Raw genomic sequence first — 27589 nt, forward strand, 5'->3', positions numbered from 1 at the left:
AAGGTCACATGTGACCCTCTAGGTCACAGAATTTTGTGAAGTTTGGATTCAGTCAAGGGGTCACACTTGAGGATGTAGAGGGCCACATGTGGCTTCGAGGCCACAGGTTCCCCACCTTTGACTGAGAATATGGTTATCATCCACCCACAAAGTCTTTTATTTTTCAGGCTAATCTAAATGTCTTGCAAACAATTTTTGAATAACTGGACCTCAAAGCCTTTCACCATCTTGTTCATTTTTCTCTAGTTATTGTTCAACTTCTTGATATCTTTTCTAAAATGTAGTGTTCAGAACTGAACAAAATATTACCAATGTGGTCTGGCCGGATGTGAGCTCAGCAGGACTGCCACCTCCCTACTATCGGATGGTACACTTCTCTTAATGCAGAGTATATCAACTACAGAGAGTAATCTAGTAATGCTGCCATATCTTTTTCACATAAACTTTTCATCTAGCAATATTTCTCCTATTCTACATTTGGTAAATTCCTTTTAAGTGTACAACTCTTACTTGAGGAAGTCTTCTTTTAGCTATAGTCTTCCATCTATCTTATTTCACAACCAAACTCCTGGTTGGGATTGGATGGGATAAAGAAAGGCAGGGAGAAGATGCCAACATTTATTTTCCCCTCCCTTATTGACTTAAGAGGCATTACCATCTGCTTTGTTGCTATACCCTAATGACCATCAGGATGTTCCATCTGAATTGGAGAAGAAACCTATGTTATGTATGTATTTGTATATATACATGCATATGCATATTTATATGTGTATGTGAGTATTGTATGCCACATTAGAATGTGAGCTTTCCAAGGGCAGTGATTGTTTTATTTTTTCCTTTTATATAACCATAATACTTTCCGCATGCATTCAACATACAATATGGATTCTAATCTCATATAACTCGACTAAACTATTCTCTCTTACAGATCTTTTAATTGCAACATCCAATAACTTCTCAGTCCTTATTCTTCTTGACTTCTCTGTAGTATTTTACACTCTTAACTAACCTCTCCTTCAGGATAATCTATCTTCCCAAAATTCCTAAGAGAGAACTTTTTTTGATTTTCTCCTCTTACCTCCTGTCTGATCACTCTTTCTTGACCTTATTTGCTGGATCCTCATCCATATTCTATCTCTTAACAGTGAATCTACAACTGGATCTCTCTCTCTCTCTCTCTCCTCTCTCTCTCTCTCTCTCTCTCTCTCTCTCTCTCTTCTTCTTCTTCTTCTTCTTCTTCTTCTTCTTCTTCTTCTTCTTTTTCTTCTTCTTCTTCTTCCTCTTCCTCTTCCTCTTTTTCTTCTTCTTCTTCTTCTTCTTCTTCTTCTTCTTCTTCTTCTTCTTCTTCTCCTTCTTCTTCTTCTTCTCTCTGTCTCTCCTCCATCTTAATAAATCAGCATAGGCAATAAAATGGATGTTATAAGTTTCAAAAGAGTGAAAGATTCAGCAGAGGTTGAGCAACTGGAGACTATACCAGGGTTTGCTACTAAATGCAGAACTTGAGACCAGTAAGAAGCACACCCTAAGAAGCAACTTGCTTGGCTCAGCCCAGCTGTGAATTGACCCAGCAGCCAAGACATCCTGCCTTGCAATCGAGAGAGTGACTTAATCATTGGCTATGCTGGAAATTTAACCTGGTTGGTGGAACGGGGAAAAGTGTTGAAGAGCAGCCACTTGTGATGCACGAATTCCAAAGAAAGATTGGGACACAAAGTCAGAGTGGATGGTCCAAAATTTATTAAGGGATGTACTTTCAGGGCACTGCAGCAGTAACACCTTTTGATGGAGAGCCAGCATCATGGCATAAGTCTGTGCAGGGGTTTAAGGTATTTATGTATTCTGCTGAAACCGTTTAAAGAGGGAGTGGGCTGAAAAATGTAGGATATATGGGGGAGAAAATAGGTGGATAAAGTAAGCAGGATATAAGTTGGTTGCTTGTCACTTCTATTCTTTACCTAATTTTAATTGGTTATATACTACCAGAATTCATTAGTGAATCCACCTGGACCTGGTGGAATTTTTCTTGCTTTTCCTTCAAGAGTTTACTTCATTTACTCTTGCTTGCTTGGAATATGAAACATACTACAACTTTATGTGATCTCTATACTTAGTTTGTTCTACTTTTCAACTGATTCCACACAATGATCACAACTTAATCTTTTTTAATCAGTAAGCATATATCATTACTCAAAAAACCATGAATATGTCCTCATTTTCCATTTCCTTATCTTAATGTTGACTTCTCTCCACAATCTATTTCCAAATTAACTCACCTTACTTCACTTCAGCTATACTATGTTTCCAAAAAAAAAGTATGCTACACATCAAAAATTGTATTTTTTTAAAAAAATGTATTATTCAAAAGAATGTGATTGCTCATGAGAATCTAAGGATGTTTCTTTTCATGTTGTTTGTTTTCACCACCATGCTGAAAATTTCCCCCATGCCTAGAATTGTTACCTTTCTTGGATCTACAATCTGGCTTCCTTGGCTATCTTCAAGTCTCAGCTAAAATCCCACTTGCAGAAAGCCTTTGCTGATCTCCCTTAATGCTAATGTCTTCCCTGTGTCAATCATCTCCAATGTATCCTGTCTATATCTTGGGTAGCTAGGTGGTACAGTATATAGAATGGCAGGCCTGGAGTCAAGAAGAATCATCTGACTGAGTTCAAATCTGGCCTCAAAAACTTAATAGGTTTGTGACCTTAGGCAAGTCTTTTAACCACATTTGCCTCAGTTTCCTCATCTGTAAAATGAACTGGAGAAGGAAATGGCAAACCACTCTGGTATCTTTGCCAACAAAATTCCAAATGGGTTCATGAAGAGTTGGAAATGACTGAACAACAACAAAAATACCATGTTGTTAAACAATAATTTTCATATTATCTTCCTCATTATACTTGTGAGCTCCTTTTGTTGAAACCCCAGGGCATAGCAGAGTGCTTGGCATATAGTAGATGCTTAATACATACTTAATGTATGTTCGACAAGCCTACTGAAAAAAGAGTAATGGTATGAATGATAAGTCTTGTATTTGACCTGTGTGATAATTGTGACTTTTGAAATATATTGTTTAATGTAGTTCTAAATGAAAGGACTCCAATATGGAGATAATTAGGCTAAGTGGTTCTTTAGACGATAAACATCTAAGCAATAACAGCCTGTACCTTTCTACTGGTACCCTGACTACACTTCTTTCTACCCTGACTCATTCTGATTCAATTAATAACTTCCAACTACTGATTGGACATGACTAATCCAGATGGCTTCTGTAAAGCCAGAAAAATTCAGGTTGACAGCAACTCCTTTAGTTCCCAGTTACCAAGAGAGACTCTCACTTAATTTCTTATCCTACATAGGAAACTCCACCCCAATCAAAACTGCTTGTTCATATCCTTTGACTGTTTATCAATTGGGAAATAACTTGTATTCTTATAAATTTGACTTAGTTCTTTCTATATATTAGAAATGAAACCCTTATCAGAGATACTGGTTATAAAAATTCCCAGTTTTCTGCTTCCCTCTTAATCTTGGTTGTGTTGGCTTTGTTTGTGCAAAAACTTTTCAATTTAACATAATCAAAATCACCCATTTTGCATTTCATAATGCTATCCCTAGTCTGGTCATAACTCCTTCCATTCTCCATAAATCTGACAGGTAAACTATTCTTTGCTCTCCCAGTTTGCTCAGAGTATCAGCCTTTATATCTAAATCATGTACCCATTTTGACTTCATTTTGGTACAGGGTGTAAGATTTTGGTCTATGTCTAGTTTGTACCACATTCTTTTCCAGTTTTCCCAGAAGTTTTTGTCAAATAGTGAGTTCTTATCCCAGAAGCTGGGGTCTTCGGGCTTATCAAATAGTAGATGACTAGAGTCATTGACTACTGTGTCCTGTGTGTCTAATCCATTCCACTAATCCACCACTCTATTTCTTAGCCAGTATCAAGTAGTTTTGATGATTGCTGCTTTGTTATACAATTTAAGATCTTGCATGGGTAGACCACCTTCTCCTGCATTTCTTTTCATTAGTTCCCTTGATATTCTGGACCTTTTGTTCTTCCAGATGAATCTTCTTATTATTTTTACTAGCTCTATAAAATATTTTTTGGTAGTTTTATTGGTATGGCACTGAATAAGTAAATTAGCTTAGGTAGAATTTTCACCTACCCGTGAGCAACTTATGTTTTTTCCAATTATTTAGATCTGACTTTATTTTTGTGAAAAGTGTTTTGTAATTGTGTTCATATAGTTCCTGGGTTTGCTTCTGTAGGTAGATTCCTAATTATTTTATATCTACAGTAACTGTAAATGGAATTTCTCTTTCTATCTCTTATTGTTGGGCTTATTTGGTAATATATGGAAATGCCAATGATTTATGTGGGTTTATGTTATAGCCTGCAACTTTGCTAAACTTGGTTATTATTTCAAGTAGTTTTTTACTTAATTCTCTAGGTATATCATGATATCATCTGTGCAGTGATATCTTTGTTTCTTCTTTGCCTATTTTAATGCCTTCAATTTCTTTTTCTTCTCTTATTGCTAAAGGTAACATTTCTGGTGCCATGTTGAACAACAGTGGTGATAATGGACATGCTTGCTTCACCCTTGATCTTATTGGAAATGCTTCTAGCTTATCTCCATTATATATGATGCCTGTTGAAGGTTTTAGGTACATGCTACTTAATATTTTAAGGAAGATTCCATTTATTCCTATGTTGTCTAGTGTTTTTAATAGGAATGGGTGCTGTATTTTGTCAAAAGCTTTTTCTGCATCTATTGAGATGATCACAGGGTTTCTGTTAGTTTTGTTGTTGATATGATCATTTATGCTGATAGTTTTTCCTAATATTGAACCATCCCTGCATTCCTGGTATAAATCCTACCTGGTCATACTATATTATTCTCCTGATAAGTTGTTGGAATGTTTTTGCTAATATTTTATTTAAAATTTTTGTACCTATATTCATTAGGGAAATTGGTCTATAATTTCTTTTCTCTGTCTTGACTCTTCCTGGTTTAGGTATCAGCACCATATTTATACCATGAAAAGAATTTGGTAAGATGCCTTCTTTGCTTATTTCCCCGAATAGTCTGTGTAGTATTCCTATTAACTGTTCTTTAAATGTTTGATAGAATTCGCTTGTAAGTGCTTCTGGCCCTAGAGATTTTTTCCTAGGGACTTCATTGATAGTTTGTTTAATTTCTTTTTTTTTCATAAATGGAGTTATTTAAGTATTTTATTTCCTCTTCCATTAATCTGGGCAATTTATGTTTTTGTAAATATAAATCCATTTCACTAAATTTGTCAAATTCCTGGGCAAGCAATTGGGCAAAATAATTCCTAATTGTTGCTGTAATTTCCTCTTCATTGGTGGTGAATTCACCCTTTTCATTTTTGACATGGTTTTCTTTTTTCTTTTTTTAAAAATTAAATTGACCAAAGGTTTACCTATTTTATTGTTTTTTTTTTCATAAAACCAGCTCTTAGTTCTATTTATTAGTTCAATAGTTTTCTTAATTTCAATTTTACTAATCTCTCTCTTTTGGTTTTCAGTGTTTCTAATTTGGTAATTAATTGGGGATTTTTTAATTTATTATTTTTCTAGTTTTTTTAGTTGCATGCTCAATTCATTGATCTCCTCTTCTTCTATTTTATTCATGTAAGCATTTAAGGATATAAAACTTCCCCTAAGAACTGCTTTCTCTGCATTCCATGAGTTTTGGTATGTTGTCTCATTATTGTCATTATCTTGGATGAAGTTATTGATTGTTTCTATGATTTCTTGTTTGACCCACTCATTCTTTAGGTTTAGATTATTTAGTTTTCAATTAATTTTTAGTCTATCTTTCCATGACTCTTTATTACATATAATTCTTATTGCATCATGACTTGAAAAGGATGCATTTAATATTTCTCCCTTTCTGCATTGTATTGTGAGGTTTCTATGACCTAAAACATGGTCAATTTTTGTGCATATGCCATATACCACCGAGAAAAAAGTACATTCCATTCTATCCCCATTCAATTTTCTCAAGAGGTCTACCATATCTAACGTTTCCAAAATTCTATCCACCTCCTTAATTTCTTCCTTATTTTGTGGTTAGATTTATCTAGTCCAGAGAGGGGGAAGTTGAGGTCCCCCACTAGTATAGTGTTGCTATCTATTTCTTCCTGTAACTCCCTAAATTTCTCCTCTAAGAATTTGGATGCTTTACCATTTGGTGCACATATGTTTAGTAATGACATTACTTCATTGTCTATGCTGCCTTTTAGCAGGATGTGGTTACCTTCCTTATCTCTTTCAATAAGATCTATTTTTGCTTTTGCTTTGTAAGAGATTAGGATTTCTACCCTTGTTTTTTTTTTACTTCAGTTGAATCATAATATAGTCTACTCCAGACTTTTACCTTTACCCTGTGAGTGGCCCTCTGTTTCAAATGTGTTTCCTGTAAACAACATATGCTATGGTTTTCAATCCATTCTGCTATCTGCTTCCATTTTGTGGGAGAGTTCATCCCATTCACATTCACAGTTATGATTACATATGTCTTTCTGTCCATCCTATCCCACCTCCCTTGTTTATGCTTTTCTTCCTCCTTTTCTCCCTTTCCCTTCTCACTAGAGTTTTGCTTTTGACCACCAGCTCTCTCAATCTGCCCTCCCTTCATCAGCCCCCTCCCTTTCCTTTCCATTTTCCCTTACTACTTCTTCTCTCCCTTCTAGTCCCCCGTTCTCTTTTCTTTCCCCTTTCCCCTCTTACTTCTTATATGGATAGTTAAATTTGTATACCTGAGTATGTCATTCCCTCCTTGAGTCAAATCTGATGAGAGAAAAGTTCAAATAGTGCTCATGGACCTCTCTTATTTCCTTCTACTGTAATATGTCTTTGTGCCTCTTCATGTGATATAATTTACTCTTTTCTGCTTCTTCCTTTCCTCTTCTCCCATTATAATTTACCACTTCATTTTTTTTATCATCGCGTTAAAGTCAATTTAAACTCACCCCCCCGTCTATGTATATCCCTTCTAAATGATGTAATAAAAATACAGTTCTCAAGAGTTATAAGTATCATCTTCCATGCAGGTATGTAAACGGTATAAGCCTTATTGAAAAATACGTTTTTTCCCCTTTCCTGCTTACCTTTTTATGTTTCCCTTGAGTCTTGTATTTGAAAATCAATTTTTCCATTTCCATTCTGGTCTTGTCCTCAGTAAAGTCTGAAAGTCCCCTATTTCATTGAATTTCCATTTCCTCCCTTGAGAGATTATGCCCAATTTTGTTAGGTATTTGATCCTTGGTTGTAATCTAAGCTCCTTTGACTTATGGAATATCATATTTCAAGCACTCTGATCTTTTAATGTAAAAGCTGCAAGGTCCTGTGTAATGCTGGTTGTGGTTACATGGTATTTGAACTGTTTCTTTCTGGATGCTTGGAGGACTTTCTCCTTGACTTAATAATTCTGGAATTTGGCTCCAATATTCCTTAATATTTTCAATTTGTTATCTCTTTCAGGAGGTGATCAGAGAATTCTTTCGATTATTATTTTACCCTCTGGTTCTAGGGCCTCAATGTAGTTTTCCTTTATGATCTCCTGAAAGATGCTGTTCTGGCTCTTTTTTTTTTTTTCATCATGGCTTTCAGGTAGACCAATAATTCTTAAGTTATCTCCTCTGGATCTATTTTCCAGGTCAGTTGCTTTTCCAATGAGGAATTTTACTTTTTCATCTATTTTTTTCATTCTTTTGATTTTGTTTTACTGATTGTTGATGTCTCATAGAGTCATTAGCTTCCAATTGTCCAATTCTAATTTTTAATAATTGTTGTCTTTAGTTAGCTTTTGTACCTCCTTTTCTATTTGGCCCATTTTACATTTTAGGAAGTTGTTTTTTTCAGTTCACTTTTTTTCCATTTTGTCAAATTTATTTTTAAATGAATTATTCAATTTTTCTTCTATGTCCCTTATTTGACTTTTAAAATCCTTCTTCAGCTCTTCCAAGAAGGCTTTTTGGGCTTGAGACCAGTTCATATTCCCTTCAGAGTTTTCAGATATGAATATAATGGCAATGTTATCCTCCCCTGGATTTTAGATTTGAACTTGCCTTTCACTAAGATACTTTTTTATGGTCATTGTTTTTCTGTGTTGCTTCTTGCTTATCTTGTTTGCCATTTTTTTCTGGCTTTTAAAGTTGATCTCTGCTTCTGGCACACAGGGGACACTGTCCTAGACTTCTTGTGTTGGGGTCTAAGGGCCTGGTTACTGATTTGCTGAGGCAGAGTTCACCACTGGCTTGCTGGGATGCCTCCCTTCCTGTACTGGTCCCCTTCAGCCACAACAATAGGGATCTTTCCCATTAATCCCCCTAGCCTCACAAGCTAAAAGATTGATGTATGTTGTCTTTCTGCTGACTCTACCATTTCAGGATTTTTCCTGGGGCAGTATTCTCTGGGTTTTTTAAGGTCAATAAAGGAGGGTGAGAGTGACTTACTGCTTACTCCATCATCTTGGCTCCTAGATGTCGAAATAGATGACTTTCAAACTTTCAGTCTGTGGTCCTCCAAGAGCAGTGCTGCTGCTTTGGCCTCCGCTACTGCTATTGATTTAGTCATTCCCAAAGCCGGTTTCTGGTTTGTCTGGCAGAGACTGTATTGGCATGTCCTGCATCCCTGTGCTTGACCATGCTTCTCTTTCACCCAGCTCTGACAGACTCTTCCTCCTAACTTTCAAAGTTGTCTCTGGTGTCTGTGGGCTGAGAAGACTGGAGCCCACCACTGCCACTAGTGATTCAATTCCTGAGTGGCTTTGCTTAGGCCTGATCTGCTGCTGTGCCCTGTGCTCTGGACTCTCCTCTCTCAGGCCAGAGAAACAGACCTTTCCTGTTGACTTTCCAGGTTGTCTTGGGCTGGATATCTGCTTCATTCTGTCTCTTTGTGGGTTCTGCCGCTCTAGAATTTGTTTAGAGTCACTTTTTAGAGGTATTTGAAGAGATTTGGAGGAGAGCTCAGGTAAGTCCCTGCTTTCATTTTGCCATTTTGGCTCCAACCACCTCAACATTCACTTCCATAAGATTTTGAGTTCTAAATTTTCTCCCTTTCCCTCCACTCCCTCCTTCTCAAGGCAGTGTGCAATCTGATAGTATGTGCATTCATACTAAACATATTTCTGGATTAGTCATGCTATAAAGAAGAATTAGAACCAAAGGGAAAATGAGAAAGAAAAAACAAACAACAAAAAAAAAGAAATAAAATGGTATGCTTTGATCTGCATTCAGACTCCATAGTTCTTTCTCTCAATGTGGATTACATGTTCCATCTTGAATCTTTTGGAATTTTCTTAGATCTTTGTATTGCTGAGAAGTGTTAAGTCTATCAAAGTTGGTCATCCCACAATGTTGCTGTTACTGTGTACAATATTCTGGTTCTGTTCACTTCACTGGGCATCAGTTCATGTAAGTCTTTTCAGGTTTTTCTGAAGTCCACGGATTCATCATTTCTTAGGGAGCAATAGCATTCTATTACATTCATATACCACAACTTGTTTAGCCATTCCCCAATTTATAGGCATCCCCTCAATTTCCAATTCTTATGCACTACAAAAAGAGCTGCTGTAAATATTTTTGTACACGTCAGACCCTATAATCTTGTCAGTAGATGCCTTCCTAATGTGAGTAACCCTAGCCCTTTTTGCTTTGTGGCAGAACCTGTCTATTTATACACATACATACATACACACACACATGTGTGTGTGTCTATGTATGTTGCTTCATTTTTACTTGCTTGCTGTGTTACACAGCAATGAAGTCCAGGCTTGCACTGGCTTCCTGAGTACCAATTTTTTGTAAATCCTCAAGTCCTGCTCCTTACTCTACCTGAAGCCATGAGGCCAAATAGAGGAACCTCAGACTGAAATTCCATATTCTCTGCTCCCCTTTTCACAGTGTCCCATTGAGGATGAGATGAGCATTCCAATTCCCCAAAGACATTCTTGAAGAAGTGAAAGGTCAGTTTATCCCCTGTCACCATATTGATGGGAATAGTCATCCAAAGGGCATTCTGTACTTTAAAAAATAAAACAAACAAAAAACAAAACTTCTATGGCATTCAAATGTAGCATGCTGCAAAATGTTTTGGTTCATACTTTTTATTTTTTTCAAATCAATGTACATACACCTTACAAAATTATTTGGGGACATAGGAATCAATTTTATTCTATATTTAATGGCAGGGCCATGTCTCCAACTCTTGAAGTACAACAAAACTAATCATTGCTCTTACAGAATCAATAGTTTCTCCATAAATAGTATGATTCTGAAGGCTGACTACATAATACTGCTTTTTTCCAAAACAAAGTCATTTTTCTGGCTTAAAACAAATAGTACAATATAGAAATCTCTCTGAGGAGATTCATCCCTCGTGAATATCACCTGCTAATGCCGTATTTTGAGCATGTCCTTTAGAATAATAATTTAATGTATATATTTAGAAATTATGGGGCTATCCAGAAAATTCTCACATTGGTAAGTTGAGGCCAAAAGCTCACTAGACATATCTGAAGTCACAGGAATCCATATGTGATAAAAAGTCTTACTTTCCCTCATCTCAAACATATAGTAAAACTACTAGCTAGAATATTCCTGATATAAAAATAGAAATACGATGAACAATTTCAATGTATCATTTTAAACTAAATAAACATTGCATTTCTAAGGACAGGTTTGTAAGTAAACTAGATTTTTGCTAGCTTATGTCTCCCTATGTGTTTAATCCAAAATTACAGAACTTAATTCAAAGGCAGATATGGATAGTCCTGGCTGAATCAGGCAGCTCACGTTGTTGTTGTTGTTGTCCTAGGCCTCAAGGGTATCAGGGGAGAAGATGAGCCCTCAGCTCTCTATCTTTGCAGAATGGAACAGGTTTCATATTTGGGGCAAACATATGCTACAATAAGTGCCTGGAAGATAATTTAATTCTTGAGAGGAGAAAAAATAATCTGTTTAGGCACTGGGCTTTGTGTTCAAAATATCAAATATGAGTATCAATATGAAACCAGCAAAACACATTGATTTTAAAGGTTTTGCAAGCTGTTAAGCTTCTTAAAAGGGCACAGAGCAAGGATATAATGATTTTAATTCCTTTCATGTATTTCTTATTAGAGTTTCCAAGTAGAGCTAAAAAATTCAGGCAGAAATGAACTTTTTTCAAACCACTTGTGCAAAATTTTCTCCTGGATTTTTTTTCCCTTCTCACTGGCTTTAGAAGCAGGTCTTCAGTCCTTCAACTCACATCTCAAACTATTTTTCCTCCTCATGCTAACTTCTCTGGCAGGATGAGATGGTTCTTTTTCATTTCTTTAATCAATCTGTAATCCTTTGTAAGACACCTTCTATGTGTCAGGAACTGTACTAAGTCATCAAGAAGTTTCTCAAGGAGGTAATGGGAAATAAATAAATGAGTATACACACACAAACATCCATACACATATGTACATATATAGTATATATGTATGCATGCTTGTATGTGTATATATATATATGTGTATGTTTATGTGTGTATGTGTACACACACACACACACACACACGCACACATACATATCCCTTGGAGGGGTGGTAGAGAAATGAGAGAACAAGGAGAGGGATGCAGAGAGGCTTCATGTGAAAAGTGGAGTTTAAGCAGATATTTGAATTAAACAAAGAATTTTAAAAGCAGGAGATGAGGAAGGAGTATGTTCCAGGTTTGCAAAGACAAGAGATAATATGTTCAGTGAAGAATAATAAGAATTAAAGTCTTTAGTCTTATTTGAAGCTTCATACAAATTTCAATTCCAAAATGTTATTACATAGCTTTCTATGAGAAACTATATCGTTCCCTCCTCCCTCCACCACCATACAGTCTGTGACTTCATAATAGGATTAACATGACAAGGCACTGATAAGTACAATATAGAATTGGGAATGAGGGGGCAAAGGAGAGGTCCAGTAATGTACTTTAGGAATATTTGCAAAGAACAAGGACATAATCAACTCAGGCAAAAAGATTGTTGTTGTTTGTTTGTCCTTCATTCTCTCAGAGGACGATGACATCAGGAAGATGTCTTGACTTGTAAATGAATTGAATTTAAGTGAAGGAGTGCTTAGCAAAATCATAAGCCTCACTTTCTCCTCCAGAGCCATCCAGGTCTGGTGGCAATATATAAGTCAGGACAATTGAAGATGTCCCTGGATACAGTGGGAGACCTTGGCCTTTTAAACTAAGGTCTTTCCCAGGTCTCAGTTTGACTGAGGCCATGCTCATTCAGTGATTAATGCTAGGTAAGAAATGAGACAAAGAATGGCCTCTTTTACCTAGTTAAAAGAAAAAAAAGGGGAAAAAATGGATGAGGAGGACAATATTAGGGAAGGAGTAGATATCAGCGGAATTGGTGTATCTAGCAATATTTTATTTTTCCTATTCAAAAACATTGAAAATTATCATGAGTAGAAATGACTGTAGAAAATCTGAACACTTAAGAACTATTTTCCACACAATGAACATTCTTATTTCTAGATTTGGTGAAGGTATGAATTTTCTCTACATGACATTATTATCTGTAAGAGGGAAGGGCCTTTTTTTGAGGAGGGAGGGACAGGAGGGGGTTGTAGAGGTATAGTGGTTGGGTGAGAGTGAGTTGTAACAGCAGAGTCAAAATGTCAGAATGAAAGCAGTGACTCGTTTGACCTTTCCCCCAAACTCCTCCAAATACCTGTAAAAATGCCTCTAAACAAATTTTAGAGCAGCACAGCCCACAAAAAGACAGAGTGAAACAAATTTCCAGCCCAAGACAACCTGGATGGTTAATTGGAAAGGTCTATTACATCTGGCTGGGAGAGGAGTACAGATCAGTGTGGGTCATGCAGGCAAAGACCAGGTCTCAGCAAACCTGAAGCAGGCCTCAGGGGACTGAATCAAGGGCAGCTGTGGTGGTTTCTGGACTTTTAAACCCACAAACACCAAAGATAACTTAGAAGGTTAGTAGGAAAGGTTTGTTGGAGCATGGTGAGAGAAAAGTTCAATACAGCCTCAGTCTTGGCACAGCCCCGGGGCAGCAGCTGCTTCCTGAGTTCTTGGCCCACTGATAAAGGGTGAAGCAAGTGGCTTGTGTGAGGGGGATTGCAGAGATCTCTTTGCTGGTGCTGAGGCAGGATTCTCTTGCTTTGCCCATGCTTGGATCTGGGTCGTACTTCTGGGTGGTGGTCGTGGGTCAAGAAGGAGAGCTGGCATGGTAGAGCTTGTGGCCAAGGTACAGAGAGAATCCTCCTCACATTTCCAAGGCAGAAAAGAGTACTTGTGGTCATTCATAGACAAAAGCACAGTCTAGGAAAAGAGTAAGCACCTCGCTCTTGATCATACCACGTTGGAATAAATGAAAATTTACAGGTCCCTAGAAGTATCTCTGAAAACAGCTGCACAAAATCCTCCAAAGCTTAGGACAGTACATTCTTCACACTGGAAGCAAACCCCTACCTTAACAAAGAGTTTAATAGTCAAGTAATTGGCTGGGAACATGAGAAAACAGCACAAAAAAGTCAGACCATAGAATCTTACTTTGGTGACAAAGAATATCAAAACACACAACCAGAAGACAGAAAAGTCAAAGCTCCTACATCCAAAGACTCCAAAAAAAAAATTTCCTCCAAGGAAAGGCTCAAAAGGGATTTTAAGAAGCAAGTATGACAAGTAGAGGAAAAACTGGGCAGAGAAATGAGAGTGATGCAAGAAAATTATGAAAAAACAAGTGAACAGCTTCCTAAAAGAGACTCCTCCCCCCAAAAAAAAAAACTGAAGAAAATAACACCTTAAAAAATTATCTTAATCTAAATTGTAAAAGTCCAAAAAGCCACTAAGGAGAAGAATGTCTTAAAAAGTAGAATTGGCCAAATGGAAAAGGAAGTCCAAAAGCTCACTGAAGAAAACACTTCCTTAAAAATTGGAATGGAGGCTCAGATTCCAAAAATCTAGCCACTGCTCGGATTTTAATAATCTAGCTACTGCTTACTCATGTTTGGACTCCTTAAGAGTCTGCCCAATGTGACAATGTTCTAATAAACCTTGTCTTTGGCTGAAAGAAGGCTTGGGTCAAATTCTTTTGAGCAGGACTCACATGTTGTGATTTTGGGGTCCCAGTACCCCTGAACTCCTAAACTGCATCATTTTGGTGGCCTGTATGGGGAAACTGCCTAACCCCAAATTCTTCTCCAGCCAAGACTGGAAGGTATGTAAGTCTCCCCCACACACACACCTTTCTTGCTCTGCAGTGAGGTTTGTTCTCCAAGCACCAAGGCTTGAAGGTGCTTTTTTGGCAGACAGTTATGAACTGTCTCTCACTGTGCCTGATGTTCTCAGGCTCTCAGTCCACTAGGTTGGTTCAAGGCCGTGGACCTGAGTATACCTTCCGCAGCATAGAAGACAAGGATGGATGCCCTATCTGGAAGAGTATTTTCAATTCTGTTAATTCCCTCAGTGCTGGGGAATTGGGGAAAACTGCAGTTGTTTTTTGGTTCCCTGAGGCTAACTTACTCCCTTCCCTCTGCACCTCTGAATCCTCCTTCATGGAGTTTACAGAGAATGTTAGAACAGCTAAAAATATCTTGGCATATTCTGGAGGTTTTGAGATTCACCATTAAGGAGTTTTGAAACACCTGTACAACCTGGTCACTCCCTTCCCTTGAGTCAAAAGGGTATCCGTTAACCCCTCTCATAGGAAAAGAAAGTTTCACCCTTTACCCCTTACCTTTGCTTTCACCCTCTCCCACCTAGGAAATGAAGGAGGGCAGAAGGGCAGCTATGGCACAGGTCCCCCGATAATGGCCTTGGGCTCTAGGGCAACCTTTGCTGGAAGCATCACCCAGGTTCATGATGAGATGTTGATTCTTTGGGTAAAGTAATTTGGAAGTGCATTTAACAAAACTGGTCACCTGATTTCTAATGGGTTTGTTTCAAGTTTCAAACTGGTAAACTTTCTGTATCAGTTATGTTAAGCAACTTTTTGTAATTTTGTTACTGCTAAAATAATTTAACTATTGTCAGTTATTGTTTTAATGTGTAAACTAGCCTAAAAGCTTTTTTGGTTATGTGTGGCTTGCTGAGAATTTGCAAGTGTATAGAAATATCTAATGGTTGGCTTTTTAAACCAGGACAAATTTAAGTTTGAAATGTAAATCCTGGAAAAGTTTTTCCTAAGCTGTGATTAGTGAAACTTGCTGTTTGATGTAACAGCTTATAGGATTTTATTTTGAGTTGTCTGATGGATCACAATCCATCAATAATCAATAATCCACCATCATGAAAGAAATGCCATAAGCTACTCAGAGAATGTGATACTGATGGGAAGTCAGAATTGGGAAAACCTGAGAGGACAATTTTAGCCTTAGTCTAAGATGGGATCCTCCTGGCTCAGTTTCCCCATTATGTTCCTTTGAAAAGGAATGTTACCCACCTGGCTATTCCTGAGTCTGGCTACGAGGTGGGTTTGATATGCATGGTTGGAAAACTGAATTATCTGAATCCAAACAGAGCTAAGGATGTTTTATTCTCTCAAAGTTGGGCCCTAAATCTAGTCCTTGTTTTGTATATGGGCCCTGCAGTTTTTTCTGTCAGATCCAGCCAATGTCCCCCCATTGTTCCCTGGATGCAGCCTGCACTTGGTTCCAGTCAACCCCCCCTTTGGGACCCCCTTGAGTTAGGGACAGCTCTATGCCCTTTGCCAGCAAGTAGCAGTTTCAGAAGCTGAGACCTTCATCCCTTACCAAAAGAATTGGGGTCCCATTTGTTTGGGGGAAATGATGGGGTTGGGATCTGGGCCCCAGAAAGGAAAAACCTTGGACTTTCCCACATGGCCAAATTTTTGGTGTTTGCCTGAGGCTATAATCCCATCAACTGGCCTTTCATTGTGGCTATACCCAATCTCCCTACCACTGTGTTACCTCCCCATGGCCCCTGGCCTTTTCCCACCCTTAATCCTAGCTGCACTCCATTCTCCCTAGGCCACAAGAACCAGGTCCCAGGAGTTCTGTTCACTCTAGTTTACTGGCCACTCCTAGGTCCCTCCCACAGTCTTTCTATATATAAGGTCCACCTTGTCTCCATTAAGATGCTCAGACTCTTAAAATCTAGCCATTGCTCAGACTCTTATAATCTAGCTACTGCTTACTCATGTTTGGACTCCTTAAGAGTCTGCCCAATATGACAATGTTCTAATAAACCTTGTCTTTGGCTGAAAAAAAATTAGAATGGAGTAATTAGAAGCTAGCGCCTTTATGGGAAATCAAGACATTGTAAAACAAATTCAAAAGAATAAAAAAAAATAGAAAACAACTTGAAATATCTCACTGGAAAAACAACTGACTTGGAAAATAGATACAGGAGACAGAACTTAAAAATTAATGGACTATTTGAAAGACATGAGCAAAAAAGAGCCTAGACATCATCGTTCAAGAAATTATCAAAGAAAACTGCCCTGATATTCTAGAACCAGAGAGTAAAATAGAAATTGAAAGACTCTACCAATCACCTCCTGAAAGAGATACCTAAAGGAAAACTCCTAGGAATATTGCAGCCAAATTCCAGAGTTCACAGGTCAAAGAGAAAATATTGCAAGCAGCTAGGAAGAAAAAAAAAAACTATTGTGCAAACACAATCAGGATAACACAAGATCTAGCAGCTTCTACATAAAAGGACCAGAGGACTAAGAATATAATATTCCAGAGGTCAAAGGAGAAAGGATCACAGCCAAGAATCACCCACCCAGCAAAACTAGTATAATCCTTCAGGGGCAAAAATAGACATTCAGTGAAATCGATGACTTTCAAGCATTCTAGATGAAAAGACCAGAGCTGAATAGAAAATTTGGCTTTCAAATGCAAGACTCAAGAGAAGCGTGAAAAGGCAAACAGGAAAAAGAAATCACTAGAGATTTATTAAAGTTAAACTGTTTACATTCCTGCATGGAAAGATATTTGTAACTCATGAGATCTTTATCAGTATTAGGGTAGTTGGAAGGGAAAAATTATAGCTAGCTAGCTAGCTAGATAGATAGATAGAGGGCATAGGGTGATTTGAAAATGAAAGAGTGATATCTAAAAATAAAATTAAGGATTGAGAGAAGATTATAATGGGAGAAGGAGAAAGGGACAGGCAGAATGGGGTGAATTATCTCACATAAAATGGATAAGAAAAAGCTTTTTCAGAGGACATGAATTGGGAGAAGGTAAGAGGGAATGAGTGAATCTTATTCTCATTGGATTTGGCTTAAGGAGGGAATAACATACACACTGAATTAGGTATGGAAATCTATCTTACTCTACAGAAAAATAGGGGGGAAGGGGATAAGAGAGGGGATGATAGAAGAGAGGACTGATTGGGGAGGGGATAATCAGTAGCAAACACTTCTGAAGAGGGACAAGGTTAAAAGAGAGAATAGAATAAACAGGGAACAGGGTAGGATGAAGGGAAATAGAGCTAGTTTTTTACAACATTACTATAGATGTGTTTTGCATGACTACACATGTATAATGTTGCTTGCTTTCTCATTTTATTTTTTAAGGAATTCTTCTCTTCAGTGAGTTTTCGTGTTTCCTTTTATTTTTGACCAATTCTGCTTTTTAAGTAGTTGTTTTCTTCAGTTAATTTTTGTCCTTCCTTTTCTAAGCTGTTGACTCTCTCTTGTATACCTCTCATTTCTTTCCCAATTTTTCTTCTACCTCTATTATTTGACTTTTAAAATCCTTCTTGAGCTCTTCCAAGAAGACTTTTTGGGCTTCAGACCAGTTCATATTCCCTTTTGAGGTTCCAGATGTGGGTTTGCTGACAGCGATTTTTTTCTTCAGAATTTCTGCCTTCATCTTTACTGTTCCCATGATAAGAATCTATAGTACATTTATTTTTACTTGTGGTGTTTGCTTATTTCCTGGCCTTAAAGAGATTGAGTTCTCCTTCTGGGGAACAGGGGGCACTGACCAAGCTTCTTGTGTTAGAAGCTAGGGTCCTGATCACTGGCTTTGTGTGCTGGGGCCTCCAATGTTCTTAGTTGGAGGCTGCAGGGCTCTGGCAGCTTATCTGGTGTTGGTCTTGAATCAGCAACACTGGAACCCTAGGGGTAGGGATGGGTAGTATGGCCCCTGGACATTGCCTTCAGCTTCTTTTAGATAAATGTTTCACTGCTGGGGATGTTTCTCAGTCTGGGGCTTTCCCCCTTGGAGCTATGTTTCCCAGTTTTGCTGAGTCACTGGGAGACTTGACTGCCATAGAACACAGCATCACATGGTGGTTTTCTGAGACAGTTTCCATGGATTCCCCTGCTTGTACTGAGGCATTCATGGGTCCTGGTGTTGGTATTTGCCTGTTCTACCACCTGAGGCTCAGTATCTCCCCCAGTATGCTGAAGTGGGGCTTTCTGCTAACATCTCCCATTCTGTACTTCTCCCCCTCTTCCAGGACAAGATGGGCCTTCTACCAGGCTACTGCATCTCATCTTTCAGCTGGTTCAGCTCTTCCAAGGTTTTTCCTGGAGTGATATTTTCTGGGCTTTCAGAGGTTAATAAGGAATGGTGAGAGCAACTTACTTCTTACTCCACCATATTGGCTCCCAGAAGCAGATCTTTGCTTGCCTTCTCAATGAGGGTGGGTGGGGAGGGAGGAATGGAGAAATTTGGAACCCAAAGTTTTAAAAACAAATATTAAAAAATTGTTTTCACACGCAATTGGGAAATAAGTTATACTGGCAATGGATTATAGAAAACTATCCTGCCCTATAGGAAAATAGAAGGAGGGGATAAGAGAACAGGGAGTGATACAAGGGAGGGCAGACTGGGGAAAGGGTATTCAGAATGCAAGCTCCCTTGGGGTGGGAGGAGGGGTAAGATGGGGAGAAAATTTGGAACTCAAAATCATGTGGAAGTGAATGTTGAAAACTAAAAATAAAGAAATTAATAAATGTATAAAAAATTAAAAAATAAAATAAAAAATAAGATGAGATTGTTATTAATCAATGTGTTTTTATTTAAAGTATCAATAATTAAAATAATGTTTATACATGGAAAAAATAGTGAGTTATAAAGATAGGTAATTTTAAAAAAATGATGAATTATTAAAATACACAGAAAAGAACAGAAGTTTAAAAAGAGGTTTTGTCAGTGGGAAATGTTGGCACTGCCATAATAATTTGAAAATATGCTTTAAATATCAAGTGGTAGATATGAAGATTTGTTGTTTTATCTGGTCTTTGTATAGGGAGATGTTTATTTTCATTGAGTTCAGAATTCTACAAAGGATTTTTTTTTGTTAGTCTGCTGGTGGCATGGTAAATTTTTTTCAAAAAGAAAGAGCCTTGAATAAAACACGTCATTTAGGAGGATTATATAGCAGGTGTGAGATACTATATACCTAGACTAGGGCAGTATGGATTAAGAAAGAAGCAAATTTGAGAGGTAGGTCAGTGGATAAAGAAGTATATATTAAGCACATTCTACATTTCAAAGTGTTGTGTTAGGTGTGAGGAATAAAAATAGAAAAAGCAAGACAAGTTTCTGTTTTCAAGGACCTTACATTCATTTGAGGAAGACAACACACAGAGGAAAGTTCAGCTACAGGTCAGATGAAAAGGTATGCACTGGCAAAGCAGATGGGAATACATCTTCTTTCATGGTATTTCCATTGACAATATCCTATCCATTTCTTATAGCGAACCATTGGACAGTCTTAAGAACTTCGGAGGCAAGATCTTTTCCAATACCTCAGTAGCTGTGGCTGCTGAGAAAGCAGGTACTAAAACACTGATAGAAGCAGTTGCCAAGTTCCACCTAAGAGAAATAATTAATCTCTATTATATTAATAGCCCATTATTAATTAGTATCTAGGCTTTTTATTTCATCATTCTGGGACCAGCCTCTGTAGGTCAGCCAATCTTTGAAGGACAGGGCTGATAGATGAGATTGCCTTAATTCTCCCAGAACACCCTCTTCAATCTGGGGCTGGACCCTACCCAACTAGTAGTCTTTACTTCTGTTTAGAATGAAAATAGAATCTAATCTAGAGGAATTCCTGACCTAAAGGAATGACCTCATGCCCTTATACCCCTTGGCGTTTAGGGACACAGCTCAAGAAGGAGAAAACCTAGCAGAGTGGTCTGCAGGAGAAGAATTCCTCTGTACAGATTGCTAGAGGCAGCTGAGTCTCATAATCAAGTCACATTCTTAGTAGAAGGAACTAAAGTCTTTTAGCCTTCTTCTTCATTTAAATGTCCACCAATCAGAACCAATTTCTCCTATCAGGAGCTTTCCCTTTCAAAAAAAAAAATGAAGGCATTCAATATATCTCCATTAGATGTCTTTGGTTGCAGAGAGAAACAATTGACTATCAATTTATTATAATAAATTATTATTAATCAACCTAATTAATAAACTGATTATTAATTACCTAGAAACTCTGTCTCTCAGGCTTTTCATTCATCACACATCCCTAAGAAAGAAAGACTAAATTGGTATGCTGGCAGATTACATATGATAAAGAGGTATGTTCACACAATTTGTCCAGTTATTGTGTCAATTGAATGTTTATTTGGTTCAATGAGCTCCTGTGCAGGACTCAGAATACATTTGGGAGGGCAAATTAATCAGTCATTTAGGAATTTGTTTCAATTGCTTTAATAAGATCAACCAACACCTAACTGACACAGCTTGTTTTGTTTTGTTTTTCTTTAAAGACCTATAATTTCATTGGTATGAGGATTTCCTGATAAGGAAAACCTCTCAAACAATGCAGTACAGTATATACTTAACAAATGATAATCTTAATTTGTTTTAGAAATGATGTAGTGACTTGCTAGGACAAATAGCCACTGTCAGAACTAGGACTTGAATCCAGACCTTCTGCCTCTGAAGCCTGCACTCTCTCTTTTAAAACACACTTATTCTCTTAAGACAAGACTTAATAAATTATCATGGGAGGAGCAAGAGTGGAATGGTTAGGCAATAGAGGGGGAATGAGCAAAGAAGAACTGGGTATGAAAAGGAGAAAAGAAAGAAAAAAATATAGGAGACTACTAATATCCTCATGTATTAGCTTTCTCCACCTTCTTCATATTTATTACGGGTGTTCAAGGTTTCCCCTTTCAAGGAATCTTCAAATACTTACCTCTTATCAAAGCTGGCGGGCCTACTTTTTAGATCTTTCATTTGCCTGAAAGGCTTACTTTTCTATTATACATATTCTAATTATTTTATCTTATACCTCTCCCCAAGTCTAGCATTTGTAACAAATACTATTTTGAGTGTTATATAAATGTATCTTTACATTTAGTGATACATAATGAAAAAATAACCATATATTCGTACTTACTTTATTGAATTTTGAATTTCAATGATTCCCATTAAAAACTGAAAAACTGGAAGCTCATTTCTTTGGGGTGGGAACCAGAAGTTACAAAATATTGTGTGTTTTTGTATCTATCTTTGTATTATATACATCATATATAAGTATGTTTTTAACAATGTGAAATGATATACTTATGAAAAAATAAGACAATACACAATAAACATTTGGGAAATTTTCCATTGCTTTCTGTAATTCCAAACTGTTCACTATGACAAAAACACTTTTTCATATCAAGAATTTCCTGGTGATTTTGTACGGATGTAAGTCATGAAATAATAGATCTCATGTGAATTAACATAATCCTAGCCTAAAGGGTAATTTATTACCCATGGATAACATAAGCCAACCACATTATGCTATCAAATATGACTTGTATATGAGAAGTAATATGGTACAATGTATATACTTAACACCTTTTTATACATATGAAAATATTTAACATCATTAACAACACCTATATACAGGACAATAAAAATTTTTTTTGAGGCAATTGGGGTTAAGTGACTTGCCGAGGGTCACACAGCTAGGAAGTATCAAGTGTTTGTTCTGAGGTCACATTTGAACTCAAGTCCTCCTGACTTCAGGGCTGGTGCTCTATCCACTGTGCCACCTAGCTGCTATGAGAAGCGATATGAGACATTACAAAGGGCATATACCACTGGGAAAGGATATGAGCCAGTTATTTAACAAAAATGCTGTAAAAATGATGGATAGCTCACATGGTATGTTTGTTACCTATTGTATACTAAACAAATAAAAAAGCTTTTTTAGGATAATTGTTTAACTATTTCACAAAAAGTATTTTGTTTAAAAAAATGGAGGAGAATTTTACAGCTTAAGAAGGCACGAAGAAATGGGTTTTAATTTGTATTAGTTTGTGGACTAGAAAAAGTGATGAAATCACAGATTCATGAAAACAAAAACTTTGCTCCTAATTCTCAAGCCTTCTTTTTGCCAACCACCTTGCCTAACATGTTATTCTTTATCTCTCCTTGCACCAGCCCCCTTCCCACCTCTCAAATCTAGCTAGAATCTTGAACTGTGATCCAATCAACAGTACAATTTTTCCTAGGGCAATCTACTTCCCTCCAGAGTTGTACTCACCATGTCTTTGACTTTCAAACCAAAGTTACCCTAGTGGGTATTCCTTGTGTATTTTATCTCTCTCATCAATATAAAATCCTTAAAGAGAAGGTAATGTACTTCCTTTTGTATTTGTATCTTTAGAGGTTTATCATAATTTTTGCCCCATAATAAACACTTCATTTATGCATTTCTCCTTCACTCATTAAAAAAAATGAAAAGTAGATAGGCTTGTTTTTTATTTTCATTTTGTCCCACATTAAGTCCTGACTATGATAGGAAATTGGGTGGAACTTATAGAGGTAATCAATTGGTTCATCAACCATGGGCCTGATGAGGTCTATATGTTTAGGGGTGCTGGGACTTCAAGATCATGACACTCAGGGCCTGCCTGGATGAAATAAACCCAAATCTTCTTTCAGCCAGAGAAGAGGTTTATTAGAGATAAGCCATATAGGCCAGACTCTTAAGGAATCTGAACATGAGTGATGCTTCTAAGGATGAGAGGGCAAGAAAGTCTCAGCATTTAACTGGGGGATAGGGTGGATCTTATAGACACTCAAGCAATTTTGGGTGACCAGAGGATGGGTGGCGAAGAGGAACTGGGTGACTGGGGGAGGAGTTTAAGGAGAATGGGAGTGACTGGGTAGGGTCACCCAGGAATAGACAATGAAGAACTAGGCTTTTATCAGGGTGACAAAGAACTGGAAGAGGTTGATAAGATCAAAGGTGGGATCAAAGACTAGGCTTCTTTCTTAGGATTTCAAGGACAGACTTCTTAGAGAGATAGAGGAAGAACAGAATAAGAATAAGAGAGAAGGAAAGGCCAGTTGAATCAAGTATAAGGGTTTTCTGGGGCCCATAGACAAATGGGAGCCAATTTCTTTTTGGAGAAAGGGGGAAAGGTCTCAGCTTGGGCCCATACCCTATCAGGCCCACATTGTGAAAGGACAATTAACTGGCTACCAGGATTTAATAGAAGAAGGAGAGTAGACCAAATTACCTTTGGGAAATTGTACAGTGCATTTAAAGACTCCCAGGTTCTCCCAGAAACAAAGGCCCAAAATTTGAATTTCACTATTCTACTGCTGATGGTGAATTTCTGCATCATATACTAACTACTAATATCTCTACCCTCCATAATCATTTTTCTGTTTTTGTTTAACTTTACCAAATGCTATTTTGAGTGTTATTTAAATGTAAACATTTATTGATACATAATGAAAGAAATAATCATATATTCATGTTTGACTTATTGGAACTTTGAATTTCAATGGTTTCCATTAAAAACTGGACAATTAGAAGCTCATTCCTCATGTTAATTTTGTATATACTTAGTATCAACTTTGTATATATTTGGTATCAACTTATTTGTGTCCATGTCTCCTTGATAGTTCCTTGAGGATAGGGATCCTTTCATTTTTCTCTTTGTATTTCCAATGCTTAGCATAGTGCCATATGCCTAGCGAGTGCTTACTAAAGTTTGTTGGAATGGGAGGGGAAGGATTAAGCATTTATATAGCACTTATTATGTGCTGTGCACTTTATGACTATCTCATTTAATCTTCGCCACAATCCTGTGAGGTAAGTTCTGTTGTTGGACATATCCAGGGTGACTATCTAGTAATTTTCTGAGGTAGACACCTAGATGCCTCAATTTGATTGATTGTTAAAAGTTGTGCATCCTTAAGCCTGCAATGGAAAGATGCGTGATGGATTTGAGGAAGTTGTAAGTTTGACATCACTTTGTGTTTGTAGCATATTATTAATAAGGAATTATTTATATGAAGCAGCATAAGGGACATCATTAAAGTGTTAGATGCCTATTAAAGAAGTTAACCTTGTCATGTTATCCACACAATTTCAAGAGATCCAAATTAAGTGCACTGTTATTTCATTTGGACCCTCATTAGAGGATTCTTGGGAGTATATGGGAAAGAGTTATAAAAAATAAAATGCATGGATGAGTCATTATCTACATTATCTACACAAGGGAGAGAATACTTGTAACGATAAGAAAATAGATCCACTATAGTATTAAAACAGAAAAGCTTAAAACTCAATTGGAATGCTTCTTAATCTATAGTCTAGAGATCCCTAAAATATATGTGAATACACACACACATACACATGTATGTAATGTACATACACACATTTATGTGTGTTTATATACATATATGCATATTTATATGCATAAATATGTGTATGTCCATATAAATACTCATGCGCACACACACACACACACACACACACACACATATATATATATATATATATATATATATACATATATATGTATATATTCAACATAATTGATTTCCTCTGCAATACCAAGTAATTTCTTTTATGCATTTAAAAATGTGTTTCTGAGGAGGGGTCCATCAGCTTCCTCAGACTGCTAAAGGACCTCATAAAACCTTGAAAGATGAAAACCTCCTGCTCTATAGGAATCACAGGAATATCAACTTGATTTAACTTGAGTTAAAAGTTACTTAGCTTCTATAAAATCTCCTTCTTCATGGTCTACTGCAAGTCATCTTTCAGTTCTCTGAGTGCTTAGCCCCCTTTCCTCAGGTCTTTATAAGGGATTAGAGATCAACAGCCTGAGCTGGGCTGAAGCTAAGAGATAGCATGGGAAAAATTCATCAAGTAAAAGCACAATTTTCACCGTATTAAACCTAGCGAACATTGGCTTTAGGAGATAATTGCCCCTCAAAAAAGAAGCGGTCTTTATACAGATTATTAGAGTAAGTATAGTAGTAGAAGTATAGGTATAATCAATTAATTTGGTGTTCAATTTTCATGTAATTCTTAGGGTAAAGATATCCTCATAACCCTGTTTACATGTTTCATTATCACCATTTTAAAACAACATTTTATTTCCCTCAGTTACAATTTAAAACAATTTTTAATATTTTTTTAAAGTTTTGAGTTTCAAATTCTATCCTTCCCTTCCTCTCTTACCTCCCTGAGACAGTAAGCAATCTAATGTAGGTCACACATGTGCAATCATATAAAACATTTCCATATTAGTCATTGTGTAAAAGATAACTTAAACAACAACACAGAATGAAAGAGAAAAATACTATGCTTCAGTTAAGCTATTTGATATCCTTATATGCTCTTAATGTTGATGTTGTTTTTTTCAGGTTGTAAACTTCTAGAGGGCAGGGCCAGATGTGACACTAGTTACTTATAAAGAAGGCATTATGCAACACATTAATTTAAATGACACTATATTAAGTTTAAGAAAACAGAGGATATTAGCTTATATTCTGAAGTCTCAGAAATAGGCTAGAATAAAATTACTAACTTCCCCCAGCCCTATTCTTTCTTATTCCTTCCAATGTTATTACATTTTTCCATGCTTTACTTTTAAATTTTGCCTATTGAAAGGAAAAGAAATTTCAAGGTAAGAAAACATAAAGAATACTGGTTCTGGAATCAGAGGTCTTGGGTTCAAATATCACCTCTTGCTTAGTACCTATGAGACCTCAGTAGCCTCTCTGGGCCTCAGTTTCCTCATCTATAAAATGAGTGAGTGGAATTGAGGGGCCTCAAAGTTCACTCAAAACACACATAACACAATCTTTTAATATTCATTTTAAAAAGAAAAAAAACTTAGAAAAAAATTCAGTTCTCTCATGATTCATAACTAGACATGAGGCACAACACCCATCAGAAGAAAAAGAAAACTAAAAAAAAAAGAGGAATGTGATTGAAATTTTAAAATAAAAACCATGAATAAATGGTGTTGTCTGCCTTCTAATTTAATGGAACGATTAGCCTCTCCCTGCTTTGTTCATGGGAATCAAATTAAGTTTATTGCATGAACAACTCCAATCTAGAATTTTTTTAAAAGAGTATTTAGCAAATAAATTCTGCTTGAAAGGAAAACTTTGGAAATCCCTTTCCTTGTCTTAATGCCAGAACTTAATTTTCCCCACGTGTCACAAAGTAAACTCAATCTTCTAATCACCATATTGAGAAAACAAACCTAGAATCATCATTTGGCCATGTGTTTCATCTGCCTAAAACAATCACAGAATTTTAGAATTTGAGATATGGAAAGGACTTACCTCCACGTCTATTTAGACTGACACATTCACAAAGGGAATTCCCACTGTAACTTTCCAGATGTGACAAATGCACAGCTTCTTGTAGAAAATTTCCAAGGAGAGGGAAACTAACCCCTCTTGAGACAGGCCGTTCTACTTCTTGACTGTTCTAATTGTTGGGAAGTTTTTGTTTTCACTGACACCAAACCTAATTCTGACTTTTTCTAACTTCCTTTCATTGTTCCCTAGTCTGTCTTCTGGTGCCAAATGTAAATGCAGTTCCTCTTCTACATAACAGCATTGCCCATATTTGATGATAGCTAGAGTTCTCCTCTCTAGCTCTTCTTTCTACCCCTCCCAGTCTTCTCCAGGTTAAATATGTCCAGTTCTTTCAGCTAAGCCTCATACATGATGGCCTGAAGGCTCTTAGCTCTACTGGTTGCTTTTTTTTTCTTTTTTTTTTTTGGGTACAATTCCCAGTTTGTCACTTTCCTGCTTAAATTATGGCTGCCAGGAATGAACACAATACTCTAGGTGAGTCCGACAAGGACAGAGTACTGGGAGTCTATTACTTCCCTATTGAGCCCCTCAATGCACTCTGAGATTGCATCAGCATTCTTGGATTCCAAAAAACACTCTATGATAATTTAGATTAAGCTTCTATCTCACTAAAACACCTCTTTCTTATCTCAGAATAATTTCTATTTAAACATACCTCCTCCATCTTCTACTTGTTAATTTCTTGTACCTAAACTCAAGACTTTACATTTCTCCCTCTTGAATTTCTTATTAGCTTCTGCCCTGTGTTTCATACTGTTGAGATGCTTTTGGAAACTGAGTTTTCACTCATTGTATTGGCTATGCCTCCCAATTTTGTGTCATCTGCATTGTTTACAGGTTGTATTTTGTTTTACTAATTTCAGCTTCTATTAGGGAACTTGTCTCAGCTTGCTCTCATGGTGTTTGATCACTCAAACAGGCATTATTATTATCTAGGTCCAAAACCTCACTTTGCAGAGTGCTTGGATACTTGGGAAGAC

The 27589-nt window shown here is 36.9% G+C and overlaps 1 long non-coding RNA gene across 1 annotated transcript in view; it reads right to left on the minus strand.

Annotated features, from left to right (window-relative positions):
* The window catches only part of LOC110222209 (uncharacterized), a 49422-nt gene extending 22518 nt beyond the window's left edge, over positions 1-26904 (minus strand). Inside the window, exon 1 of the long non-coding RNA XR_002328313.2 lies at positions 26571-26904. This is a non-coding gene — a long non-coding RNA (uncharacterized LOC110222209). The remainder of the gene's footprint in view (positions 1-26570) is intronic.
* Between the last annotated feature and the right edge of the window lie 685 nt (positions 26905-27589).

This window comes from Phascolarctos cinereus, unplaced genomic scaffold (assembly GCF_003287225.1).
Source record: "Phascolarctos cinereus isolate Bilbo 61053 unplaced genomic scaffold, phaCin_HiC Scaffold_4;HRSCAF=312, whole genome shotgun sequence".
Classification (NCBI taxonomy): domain Eukaryota; kingdom Metazoa; phylum Chordata; class Mammalia; order Diprotodontia; family Phascolarctidae; genus Phascolarctos; species Phascolarctos cinereus.